This window comes from Cupressus sempervirens, chromosome 2 (assembly GCF_028749045.1).
Source record: "Cupressus sempervirens isolate cs-2001-9-10 chromosome 2, ASM2874904v1, whole genome shotgun sequence".
In the NCBI taxonomy this organism is placed as follows: Eukaryota; Viridiplantae; Streptophyta; class Pinopsida; order Cupressales; family Cupressaceae; genus Cupressus; species Cupressus sempervirens.
Genome location: NC_143119.1, coordinates 475733614 through 475747026, shown reverse-complemented (window position 1 = coordinate 475747026; position 13413 = coordinate 475733614). Strand labels below are relative to the sequence as shown.

The following is a 13413-nucleotide window of genomic DNA, read 5'->3' as shown; positions in this document are numbered from 1 at the left end:
AATTAAAATAATTAGGTTTTTTTTAAATAATTAAAAATGAGTTTTTATAAATTAAAAATCTTGTTTATTTAAAATATTACCAAACAAAAAAATTTAATTATTAAAACTTTAAAACATAACTTATTCCAATTCCTATTTCAATTGTTGCAACTAAACATAGAATATGAATATTTCGACTCCTCTTCTAGGTCAACCAAATAGGTCCAAATGATATTCCAAAACTTGTTTTAAGAATGCACAAATACTAGAAGAGAGCTTATTCCAACATAGATGAATGCCGCATTCGATGATTCTTGCAGCCGAACGGGGCCTTAGAATTCCAAAAATCTAATTCCGCTTTATCATTTTCGACCAAAACAACAAATTTGACAAAACTGGATTATCAGTATCCCAATTCTGATCCAATTCCATGAAACAAACAAGGCCTATGGAATAGGAATTCTGGAAATAACATTGGCAAGTTGGGAATATTTTATCTTCTATAAAATTCAAGTCATACCTATATGAATTTCAAAGAAATTGCTATACACAAGTAGAAAGCAATGAACATTAACTTTATAGAGAAACCCTACAACTATTAGTTTTATACAAAATACAATTTGTACCCTACAATTGTTAGTTTTATACAAAATACAACTTGTTAAATTACCTTTGACAATTACAATGTCCGAAAGTATGTATAATAAAGCCATGGATAAAATTAGTATAATTTTTGTTAATCCAAAAGAATACAAATACATGTATGATACAAAATATAGGATTACAGTTTAGAAATTTGGAGTAAAATTACATTTCTATACATTTACGTCTCCTCCTTTGTTAACTGTCAGATATGTCTTCTAGTTCTCTTAAAATAAGAATAATAGAAATCATATCACAATCCCTAATTTTAAATAAGCTAAGAAATTGTCTAATATGTAATAGTTAGTCATTGGTTTCTTGATTCTTTTAATTTAAGCTTTAAACATTTAATTCTCATAATTTTAATGTGTGGCAACAATCAAAAGAACATGATCTAAAGATACTATAGTAGAACAAAGAAAAAATCATTACAACACACTATTTGGAATCGTTGGCTCTCATTCTCAAGATAGGGGAAAGCATCACATTAAACTAGATTGTCACTCATATTATAGTGAATTAGACAATTATGGTCAATGATAAAATTAATTTGTTTGTTAAATGTGTATGAGACTGGGCTTCTTAGAAATTATGAACTATACTTGCACTAACAAAGAGTTGTTCAATGCAGATAGATGCAGATTATGGCCATAAAAGTAGGTTTGAAAATGTAGGAACTAGACATTTCACCTTGTAATCACAATCAATTTATTGCTTCTAGCTTAAGATCTAAAGCTTTCCCGTGTCACATAAGTTTGCTCCTTCAATAAATCATAAAGATAACCTAGGAAAGACCCTCTGGATAATGCTCATGTTTGACCAAAGTAATAGCTATGTGCAAGAATCAAGTAATAGCTATGTGCAAGAATAATGCATCACATAACCACCTAATCTACACTAGCTTCCATGTGGGTATGATAATAGTAACCTAAAACATTCTTATGTGGTTCTAAAAGAAGTAGAAACTTTAGCAAGCATTCTAAGAGGGATAATTATTTCAAAATGCCATTTTAGCGTCGTTGAATATGAGGATTGAAAATAATTCAAATGGGCTTACTCTTAATATCAATAGGAAGAAGAATTTCAGATGAAAAAATATTTGCTGCGAAAATTATTTCAAGGTGTTTCATTTGAGAATCTAATAAAGAAGAAGCTAAATGCTTTATGTGTGAGTCTCTTGCATATTTTGTTTACTGCAATGGATCCCACTACTATTAAAGAAATTTGGTGTTGAAGTGGCCTCTTTTTGGACACCATTATTATAACAAAAGAAGTGTCATGTTTGGCATAAATTCTTCATTCATTTTAAAATAAAATAAATTATTTTCTCAAATTATGCCTCTTCTCTTTTTGAAAAAATACGAATTATTGCTCTTAGGGTTGTTCAGATTCTTATATCAATTAAGCTTTTAGCAATGGCGTCTGATTATTTTCTCTCTTATTAAAATTCTTCTTTATAACTTCGCTTGGAAGGATGAGCCCTTATAAATATCTCTTAGATAGAGGTGGATATCTTTTTTGATCTACATCTGGGAGCTTTACAATTGGGTTGGCAAGATGACTAGAGAAGATAGTAAGAACTAGACAAATAAATTGGCATAAATGCTTAGTAGATACTATTTTCTTTCTTATAACAATTGTAAAACCAAGGACAGTTTACCAATACTAAAATACCGGTTGACCATCATCAATTGACAATATCTGATTATTAAATTAGACAACAATCTTCCACAAAGTTTTCCCTTACTATAAGAAAAGCATATCCAACTACAAAATTAATAAATACTATTACAAATTTGAATTCAGCTATTCTGCCATGAAAATGAGATGCCTTGAACTCTTGAGGCTAATCACCACAAAAACAACTCTATAATTTTATCATATAAATGTTGACAAAATTAACCAAATATGATGCATACACATTATGGACCTTTTAAGCGGGCTATTTTCCATGAATGACTCCTCTCTTTTAAATACTATGTTATTCTTGATATGCTTTAATTAAAAAAAAATAAAGAAAAAATAAAGACTAGTGTATGCTCACAAACATGCATTAAGCTGCACAGTAACCAAAAAGAAGCATGCTCTTATTTGTCTCTGCCATATTAGCATGGCCGCATGTAAATGAAACCACCAGTTAAACAACTAGCACACTGAAATGGCAAAATAACAAACTCGAAAACGATTAATGAACAGTACTTAAGATTATATTACATGGTATACGCATGTCATAACTTTGGCTCATGTCAAAATCATGGTCCATTTTTCCCAAGTAATAAAGATGATGTAAAAACGATATCAAATACGCTTTCACGCAACTTCATACAGCAACATTGCTCAAAGTTTCAGGCCCAAACTTTATATCCTACACAAGGAATAATATTTGCAAATGATGTTTTTTTCAATACATCTCCTGTTTTGTAATCTCGTCATAGAAATCCATGCACAAAACTTAATACACAGACCTCTCGATCAGTTAAATTCATGCACAAAACTGAATACAGAGGCTGCATCTCTCACCTGCATGAGGCGACGAAAGCCCTAAATGCCACCTGGATATATATATTCCTTCTAGGGAACTTGGAGCTGTTCTTTCATCCTTTTGTTGTTGGGTTGCTCGCCATAGCTCTGGGAGTGATCAACTCGAGGCAATGATAAACAGTGCTGAGCTCCTGCAAGAATAACCTCTGTAAATGTGCCTTCTCCCCCATTGATAGTCGTAACGATCCCCCTCACCGTCTGCAGAGCAAATGAGAGTGTGCCAAAACTATTTGTCAAAAAGTCACCCGTAAACAAACTGCACCTTTTGGACGACGAACGTTAGAAATGAGGATATACAATTTATGAAAGCAATCTGATTGGCCAATAGGGGGAAGTTTAATCACTGTTTATAGAATTTAGCCTCCCCGTTCACTTAACTAATGACTAATAATAATAAAAAATTGTATACCATGTGATTCAACATTCTACGAAATATCATCCTGTCGTGTCTTTTACCCAGCTTGTTAATCTTTAGGATGTCACCATATATAAATTTAGGATGTCACCATATATACACATATGACTACAAAAATAGGTCCAGATTATAACTAAAATGAATTCACAAATGAAACAAAACACAACATAGAAATAAAGTGAAAATAGATATATTCAATCAATGAAATAATGTACATTATCATCATATTTGCAATTTAACAATTTTATATTTACATATTCAGTTTGGAACTTTAGTATTGTAATATTGCTATCATGATCGAAGTGTGTAGTTTTTGAGTCAAACTCATTGGCCCATATTTCACGAGTAGTGAGATGGGTTGTGTGGACCACTACTCATGAAATATGGACCAATGAGTTTGACTCAAAAACTACACACTTGTGAACCACTATGAAATATGGGTCAATGACTTTGACTCAAAAACTATACACTTGAATCTTGATAGCAATATCACAATTGACATATGTGGAAAATATCTCCTAATTATCACTTTCTAGTATTTTAGAAAACTTTAAATCTTGAATGTTATTTTTTGGGACAACTACTAGTTATTTCTATTGTCTAAAATATTTTAACATTCTAAACAATTCTCATATTTTTCTACACAATCTTATTCCATAACACTAATCCTTAAGATTGTCTAGAATATCATAAAGAAGATGCAAATGAATAGAAACATTATAGTGAATCCCTCCTCAGTGTGCATTTCTAGGATACCAAGCATTCCCTCTAATTTAAAACATTGGCCTCACTTACTCCTAGTAAAATTTATTTATTGTTTGTTTTTCACTTGGACAAAATTGGACGCTGACAATAGTTGTTTGAGTTAGATTTCAAATGTAGTGAAGATCAAGCTCAATGTGCTTCTTTTTTGCATGAAAAAATAGATTGTTTAAAATTTGGGTGGTACTTTTATTGTCACAACACACAATAGTAGCAGAATTTTGAAGAAAATCAAAAAACGATTTTGAATCTAGATTACTTCCTTCCCTACTTTATCTACTCTATATTTCGCTTAACATAAAGACAACGATATATATATATATATATATATATATATATATATATATATATATATATATATATGCTTGCTCCATATAATTAGACTGAAAAATATAATCATTAAGAAATTTCTTGTCATCTATATCACTTTCCCGATCCAAATTTGTAAGAAACTGAAAACTTGAATCCCTAGTGGATATCAAAATGTAATATTCCATGAGTGTCTCAAAAAAAATTCTCTTAATAACCGATTTATGACTTACTTTAGGTGTACATAAATCTACATACTAGATTTATTGGAAAACAAATATCTGTAGTCTCACTATTGCATCTTCTTATAATGCAAATGGTAAAATATTCAGATTTCATTTTATTATTATTAATTATAATATATTAATTGGATCTTTCATAACAATAGCCGTATCACTTTATGGCTATCATAACAAATAAAAGCCGAAAGTAGCCACTACTTCCACAAATTTGAATTGAATTGAATTGAAGGTGGTAGATATATAAAGTATTATATTCCCTTGCTTAAAGTTTCCATCTCAATTATCGATTGGTAGGAAACAGGTGGCATGCCTGAAAACGATGGATGCATTGTGGAGGCAGGTGGAATGACGTGGCAAAGTGAGTTAGCACAAAGAGGTCGGTGGGAATGACGTGGCAAAGTGAATTAGCACAAAGAGGTCGGTGGGAATATTGATGAGAGATGAGAAAGGCGTCGTGGGTGACAACAAATTTCCTTCATTTCTTCCGTGGGATATTTTTGGGTGGAACAAATAAAGTAGAGGAAGTGATAAAGCAATAAAACAAATGCTTTTTCCTACCTACCTAGTTCACCACATATTTTCATGTTTGTGGAAACTACCAATATATCATCATTATCTATCACATAATATCTCAATCACATGAGCATTTGTTGACAACATTGTTTGAATAGAATTTTTAACATCTTTAACAAAGTTTATTCTTAATGAACTTCAAAGCATCAAGAATAATTTCACTTGTGTTTCATAAATAAGCGAAAATTCTTCTTCCTTATTTTTGGGTTTAGATGTGCTATATATGAATTTTACTGTATACAAATGTGTACATTTTTAGTGCTAAACTATATTATATAGTTTATAATTTTTTATTTATTTTTGAAATTAAAAATTACTATTTATTCAATTTAGTATTGATCTCGATGAAAATCATTTTTGAAAAGAGCGTTTATTAATAGATAGGCTTTTTAGGTAAATTGTTATTAGAATGCAGATTTTTTAGTTACGATTTTGTTTCTAATTTTTTTAGTTTAAAAAATATTGGCACTTTGGTTTGTCTCATCTTCAAATTTGTATAGAACAAAGTATTTTTTTACTATTTCTATTATAATTGACAAATGACATGTTTGATAAGGTGAAAAGCATGTCTATGGCTACAATGAAAAATTTGATTATTTTTACTATTTTTATTAAATGCAAATTTTTCCAAAAATTATGATATTTAAAAATTGAAAAAATATTAAACATTTTTTTATTACTTTTTAAAAATAATAGTAATTTCAAAATAATTAATTTTAAATTAATAATTTCTAAAAATTATAGAATTTAAATGGTATTAAATTTTACATTTTATAAAATTCAAATATTTTAAAAATATAATAATTATAGTTATGTATATTGTAACTTTATTTTGTGTTTTAATAAGGATTTTAATTTTAATTTTCTATATTATTATTTAATTAGCATATAATTAAAAGTTAAATAATTATTTTACATTTACTAATTTAAATTTAGCTTAGACTATATGTATAACTCTAGAAATGTAAAGATGTTTATCATCTTTCATAAATTATATATAAATTAAATATTAAAATAGAATATTTGAAACTAAAAATTAACTTAAAAAGTACTTAAAACACATTTGTCTAACATTGAGTAGTTTTATTATGAGATCAATTAAAATTCTTGTAAACATTTACATTCTCATTCTAATTTATTTGTTACATATAGTTGTCTCTTCCCTCATCATTACCTCATGTTCCAATGTACCTACTCCATAAATATTTCCTAAAAAGTTGAACACCTATTAATTACCAAAGTAAGCTAAGTATTTGTCATGGTAACATGTCCTTAGATATCTTTTTACAAACTCTAATTGAACTTCTTGTTCAATACCCTCTTTAGAAATGAAGGGAGCATATATATCCACATGGTTCATAGTATGAAATTGTTCCATCCTCCAAGTAGGCATCCTGCCTTCCCACGCTAACAAACTCTTATCTTCACATTTCATGCTTCTCCATGAAACTATCCTCCACATGACGTGCTAACAAAGGAGATGGCCCACATTTGATAAGTGAATATTTTCTTGATATAATGCATTGTGTTGCACAATATAGAACATCCTTTCAACTAACATTGTAAGACCCCTACTATATTTTCTATACAGTTCCAAATTATAATTTTTCATCATAGATATTTACTATATGTCATAATCAACTAACCCATTGCTTCCCATGTGGTGCAAGTGTTAGTCTCATAGAATGAGAGCTTGCTTCTAATGTTGAGTTTGTAAGTCCTCAAATTACAATTGTTTCTTAATCCACCCAAAATATTTTCGCAATATTTGTAAGATCAATGGTGCAACATTTTGAGTAAATTTTTATATTGTTTGAGTTCTTAAGGTTAAGTAATACATTATGCCTTTGGAATAAAGAACAACTTTTCAATGCTTTGTAGATGAACATCTCAAATTGTATTTCATCAAGATGACAAAGGGAAAATGAAATCAAAGAAAACAACACATTATAACACCTAATCCATGTGATGACATAAGCTAATTCATGTGAATGACACAATCGTTCCTAGTAGAAACCATTGCTACTGTCTCTTGACAACATTCCCAACCACAAGAGTATTGTAATTAATTTTTTTACATATAATGACCAATGCTTTCTTCCAAGCCCTTTCCATATTCAAATTATGCAACATATTGGAGAGCTTTTCCATAAATGCATGGCATAACTATCATTTTGAGACTCATCATTAGATTTTCTTTGTTTATCCAACTACATGCCTTACGTGCATTCTTTTATTCTATAGTTAATCCTAAAAGGATATGGATTTCTTACATCATAGAATACTTTTTGAAATAATATCACTCTCAGATGTTGGAAATTCTATTAGATGGTCTTGGACATCAAAATGCAGAATCTGGTAAGACAAAGATCATTTTGCCTGATAAAATTGCTAATTTCATCAAGTAGCAAAACTACAAATGCTGGCTGAATTCAAAATGCCTCTTTGTTGGAAGTGGAAAATTTTCACACTCGAACTTAGACAAAGTTGGAAATTGTCAAGCATAATTCTATTCAACACATTTTTTCTATCAAAATATTTACATCATGCATTAAAACTTAATTGGCAATACATTAGTCCACTAATATAACCTAATCTTAACTCTAATGCATAACACTATTGGCAAGAATTTTGACGCTTGTGTCTCTTGTTATATCTTTCAAAATGTTCATTTATATATATTTCAAATTAGAACATTTGAAACTTCACATTCAATTAATCTTAACTAAGTTTCCAAAGCTAGCAAACAACTCTAAATGAGTCTTTTCAACTTGTACAATCATGATGATCATCTATCTAATTTTATTGTTCTCTTTCTTTATATTGACAGCTTATTTTTGTTTGAGTTCATATTGGTTTTTGTTAATAGACTATTATACCAACTAGAATTTGTTAGTTCTTTAATTTATGAATATTAATTGTTATTTTAATTATACGATAACACTAAAAAAATTCATACAAAATGCTAAAGTTTGATAAGTATTTTGTTTTGTACAAGTGAAAGACTTCGCTTGTGAACATGTAATCTCAGAAACACAATGCTCCTCTTTCCTCAAAGCCTAACCACCCAAATTTATGTAGGGTGCAAATTAGACTCTATTAGGAGGTTACCAGAACCTTGGGAAAATCAATGTAAAGGAGAAACTTAAATATTTAAAGCTAAAATCTTGTGCGACTGGAAAAAAAATAAAAATCATCCATTGCAATTAATGTTTCAAAAATTGTAGATGAATAGGCACATTCTTTAAATGTGAGGGTGACCAAATTCAAGCCAAGAAAAAGAGAAATTTGAGATTGGGTCTATACAATTTAGGGCCCAAAAATAGAAAATCAATTTCGTTCCCAATTTTTTTTTTGCAAGAACTGAAGAAGTGAAAAGCTACATAGATAAAATTGTGAACATACATCCATGGTGGTTTGAAGAAAATGTGGTATATGTATATGTATGAAATTGTTTCCACAAAAGCTATAAATTGTAATATATATTTAGTCAATGAATGGGTTTACTCGATTTAACAACACATAGATCATTGAAGAAGATACCATTAAATTTGCAAGACTGAGTGTTTCTATAATAAGAGATTTAGAACCTTTCAAAGTTAAGGAAGATTGTGTAATTATTGAGCTAACTATCCAAATGTTTTACCATTTTTCAGTCTAGTTGTAGGTGCAGAGCCGAATACAAGATGAGAGGGGAACCAAGAAAGCAAGAGCCAAATAATTGCAAAGAGTGGAAGGCAAATTCAGATGTTTGGGATATGCTTAAAAAAGGGAAAGTCATGGCTTATATCAAGAAACTTCAAGGGTATAAGCCACACATTATAGAGTCCTTCAAAAATTGGATTGAAGACAGGGTAACACTGCATGGGGTCACTATGAAGTTGTCAGAGGAGTCCATTGCTAAGATTATAGGTCTTCCAATGGAGGGTCTCAAATTTAGGAAGGAAACTATTATCTCAATTGTGGCCTTCAAAAAAATCCCTAAAATTGATGAGGAGGAGAAAAAGTTGGAGAAGAATGGCAATTTCTATGATCTGAGCCAGATTAAGGTAATCTGGAGGGATGTTTTATCATGCATTTGTGAGTATTTGATCCTAGATGGTAGAGCTAAGAGAATCCACAAGTTTCGTTTTGTGTTCCTAAATCATTTTAGGTATAAAGATAGAATTTATTTCCTATTCTACCTAAAGTACTCTTTGATACAAAGCCTCCAAGCACATAGGAAGAAGGATTCTCGTCCTGTGCTCCATTAGGACTTAATCCTTCTTATTGATAAGTATTGTAAAATTAAGGCTATTAAACCCTCTCCAATTTTGGAGAAAAAAGGAATTTTTTTGGTAATGAACCCTACTCAAAGAAAAAGGTTAAAAGTGAGGAAGGCACTAGTGATAGTGAGAGCACCAAAAAGGGTCACAAGCAATAAATTAAAAAGAAGAATGTTAAGGAAGTGACGAATTCTGAGAATTCTACCAAGGATGACAATAAAACCAAGATGGGAGACCTTATCTTGAACCTGGAAGGAATTCTAGGAGCAAGGGCATGTCAACTAGTAAGGACCATGTAGAGGAAAGTAAAGATAGAAAAAAATTAATCAAATGCTAGGTCTAAAGCTTTGAAGGATGATGAGGGGAAAGATAATGTTCATTTTTCTCCTCCTAATACCAAATCCAATGAGGAGAAAATGGATATTGACACAGAAAAGAATAATGAGGATAATGTCCTTGTTATGAAAGAGCACAACCCGAGTAAGATGAAGGAAGAGGGGTTTAAGGAGAAACAGGATGTTAACACTGACATCCAAGTCAATAACACTACCAACAATGTTGTGATTAAGATTGAAGAAGGTAACAAGGATGAGCCTCACCATGTGAAGCTCTCTTTTCTTCATGCTACCAGAGCTAAAAGTGGTGGCATCCCTACAAGAGGACTCATGTCTATACAATTAAATCATGGTGCTTAAGAAAAAAGTTGGAGTCATTCAGAAAGACTTGGGCCATGAACGCATTATGAGAGCCCACCTAGACAAACAAGTTGGTAACATCTCTAACAAACTAAAGGATTATGAGTTGGAACTTTGTCAACTTATTAAGGATAGTGGGTAGAGAATGGAGGAGGTTACTTCTAGTTTGTGACCGTGACAACCAATCTAGGCAAGAACAAAAATGAGGGGATAAGGTCTCCAAACACTGTTGTGGTGAGGATTCCAAGAGGGCCTAGCAAGGGAATGAGGCAAAGTATGAGGAAAAAGATCACTAATGCTCTTGAGGTTCCCATTTTTACCACAATTAATATTATCTAGAGTACTGCATAAGTAGGCAAGGAGGTGGGGAAGAGCATCCAGGAACTATTGTAGGTGTTGGTCGTGGTTGTTGGTGTGTTGGTTGCTAGTTTAGGTGGTTTTTTTGGATCTATTTTTTATTTTCCATCTTTCTATTTCAAACTATATGTTCTAGGTCCTTGTAAAACCTAGTTTTTTGTGTTTTTTTGCTTTACTCTAGGTTTTAGGTCCTTGTAAAACCTGGCTTGTTCTTAATGTTGCTATTTTGCTTTTGTTAAAGGGTTTCAAGTCCCTTCAAAACCCATTTTTACCTTAATCTAAAACATTAATATATTATTATTATTATTTATTTAACATGATTGCATTCTATCTCTTAAAAGATAATTATATTAAGCTTACTTTGATTCATTAGAATAATAATATCACTAATATCTCAAAAAGAAGTTAAATTTTTTCTTAACTAATAATTATTTTATAAAATAATATTGAAGGAATACCCCTCACAACTGTTATTTTATTTAATAAGATTTTATCCTCCACATAAGAATGAGAGGCCTAAGGAAAAAAGAAGAAGAATAAGAGACATAATTCTTGTAAAGAACTATAATTTAACCAAGGGTACTAAAGATGGGGGCTCAAATTGATCATGTTGAAATTGGTATCTATGTTTCTTCAAAATTAATAAATGTATAATCCTACAAGATGAGTGGTATGCTTTCCTGCTAAATTTTTATATTTCACTTAATATTAAACATGATCTATTATTTTAGCAATCTCAAATTAAGGATAATTTTTATTCCAAATCTTAAGCCTATGGTTTCAAAGTTTTTATTTTTCCTTTGTATTACATAACACACATATAATTCTATATATTTATTCATCTAATAAATGGTTTGGCCTACCATGAATGTCTCTTCACCAATATTTTCCAAATAAGAAGAAATAAGAAATCACTTTATTGAGAGTGGGGTGGGGGAGAACCATTAATGTCTAGTGATGCAATTGCAAAAGGCTTTAATAATATCCTAATTTGAAATATTGTTAACTATTTATTTTTTCTCAAAAGCATTAATAAAATCATTTTAAAAAACATGGAAAAAAAAAACTTGGCATCATTGTTTATTAACCTGAAGAAGCCAGACTCATAGTTTATGTAACTCACTTGATTTTGAATATGAGTCAAGGAAACTTACTCAAGAGTTTCATAGTTTAAATCCAAAAAAAGCTCTCCCAATATACCAACTTGAATAAAATTAGCTAAGGAAACTAGTCATCTACATTAGTATGAGTAGTCAATACTTCAAATTTTATAGTCAAATATGGAGGGGGGAGGGAGGAAACCATTAATTTCTAGTGATACAGTTGGAAAAGGATTAAATAATGGCTTAATCTGAAACATTTTTAACTATTAAATTTTTCTCAAGGGCATTAATACATTCATTTGAAAAAACATGGAAAATCACTTGCCATCATTATGTATTAACCTGAAGAAGCCATACTCATAGTTTATGTAGCTCACTTGATTATGAATATGAGCCAAGGAAACTTACTCAAAAGTTTTATAGTTTAATTCCAAAAATAAGCTCTCCCAATCTACCAATTTGACTAAAAATAGCTATGGAAACTATTCATCTACGTTGGTATGAATAGTGAATAGTTCAAATTTTCTTATGGAGAAGACTGTTTTCCTTAAGTTCAAGATTCAATTTTTCATAATCTTCATAGCCCAATGTGTAAGCATGGAAGGATGATTGCATTCATTGTCAAAATTTGGTGTTCTCTCAAAATGATGAAAAAAACAAGTAATGTAGACCCATTCACAATTATATGCAGGAAACAAAAATCATCCAAAGATTGAACTATGAAAAACTCACTCAAAATTCAAGATTGGTAATTGTTCAAATAAATATTTTTATTGGTAATTTAATCTTAGAATTTTCAAAGCCATTGATGGGAAAATCACACACCTTTTTTTCCAATCAACATATCAAATGGTAAACATTGATTCACATTCTGCATTAAAATATTTTTTGTATCAACTATCTTCACTCTGAAACTTTTGTGCTTTACAACTTTTGGAATTGTTATGTTGGACTTGTCAAGGGGGAGCCCCTTCCAATATTTTTCACCACCTAGTAACCTCCCTTTGGTCCCTAAGGCTGACATTATCTTTGTGCTAATGGTCAATGTTCTTGTCAAAAACCTTAGTGTGGTTGGTATTCTGGAGACAAGAGCATCTTGCCAAAAACCTCCCCCAAAGATGACTAGAAAGGTGCGCTTGTGGGGGGCCTTAATGGTCATTGAGACTCATTATTTGTAGACATTTCTATTGATTAATAAAGACACTAAAATCAACATATCAAACATTGTTGTAGATAGAGATGGTTGACTTGAACCATGCTCTAGTGGAGAGATTCTTCAACTTTATGCCCACTATTGACATAGTTAGGAAGTGGGTAGGAATCCAATGGAATAAGCTCAAAGGTAGTGTGACTACCCCAAAAATTCCTAGTGGTTTATTTCTTTTCAAGTTAACTATAGTGAAAGACATTTTCTTTGTGTTCTCAAGGCCATGGCTTTATGACACTTCCTCACTCAGGTAAAGTGGAAGCTTGGCTTCAACCCCTCAATTGAGCTCAACTATATGGATTCTATGTAGATATACCTCTAGG

The 13413-nt window shown here is 30.8% G+C and overlaps 1 long non-coding RNA gene across 1 annotated transcript; it reads right to left on the bottom strand.

Moving 5' to 3' along the window:
- Positions 1-2807: 2807 nt before the first annotated feature.
- LOC149573099 (uncharacterized) lies at positions 2808-3534 on the bottom strand. Its single transcript, XR_016359647.1, has 2 exons — positions 3142-3534; positions 2808-2986 (listed from the first exon to the last, which is right to left on the bottom strand). It is a non-coding gene; the product is annotated as an uncharacterized LOC149573099 (long non-coding RNA).
- Between the last annotated feature and the right edge of the window lie 9879 nt (positions 3535-13413).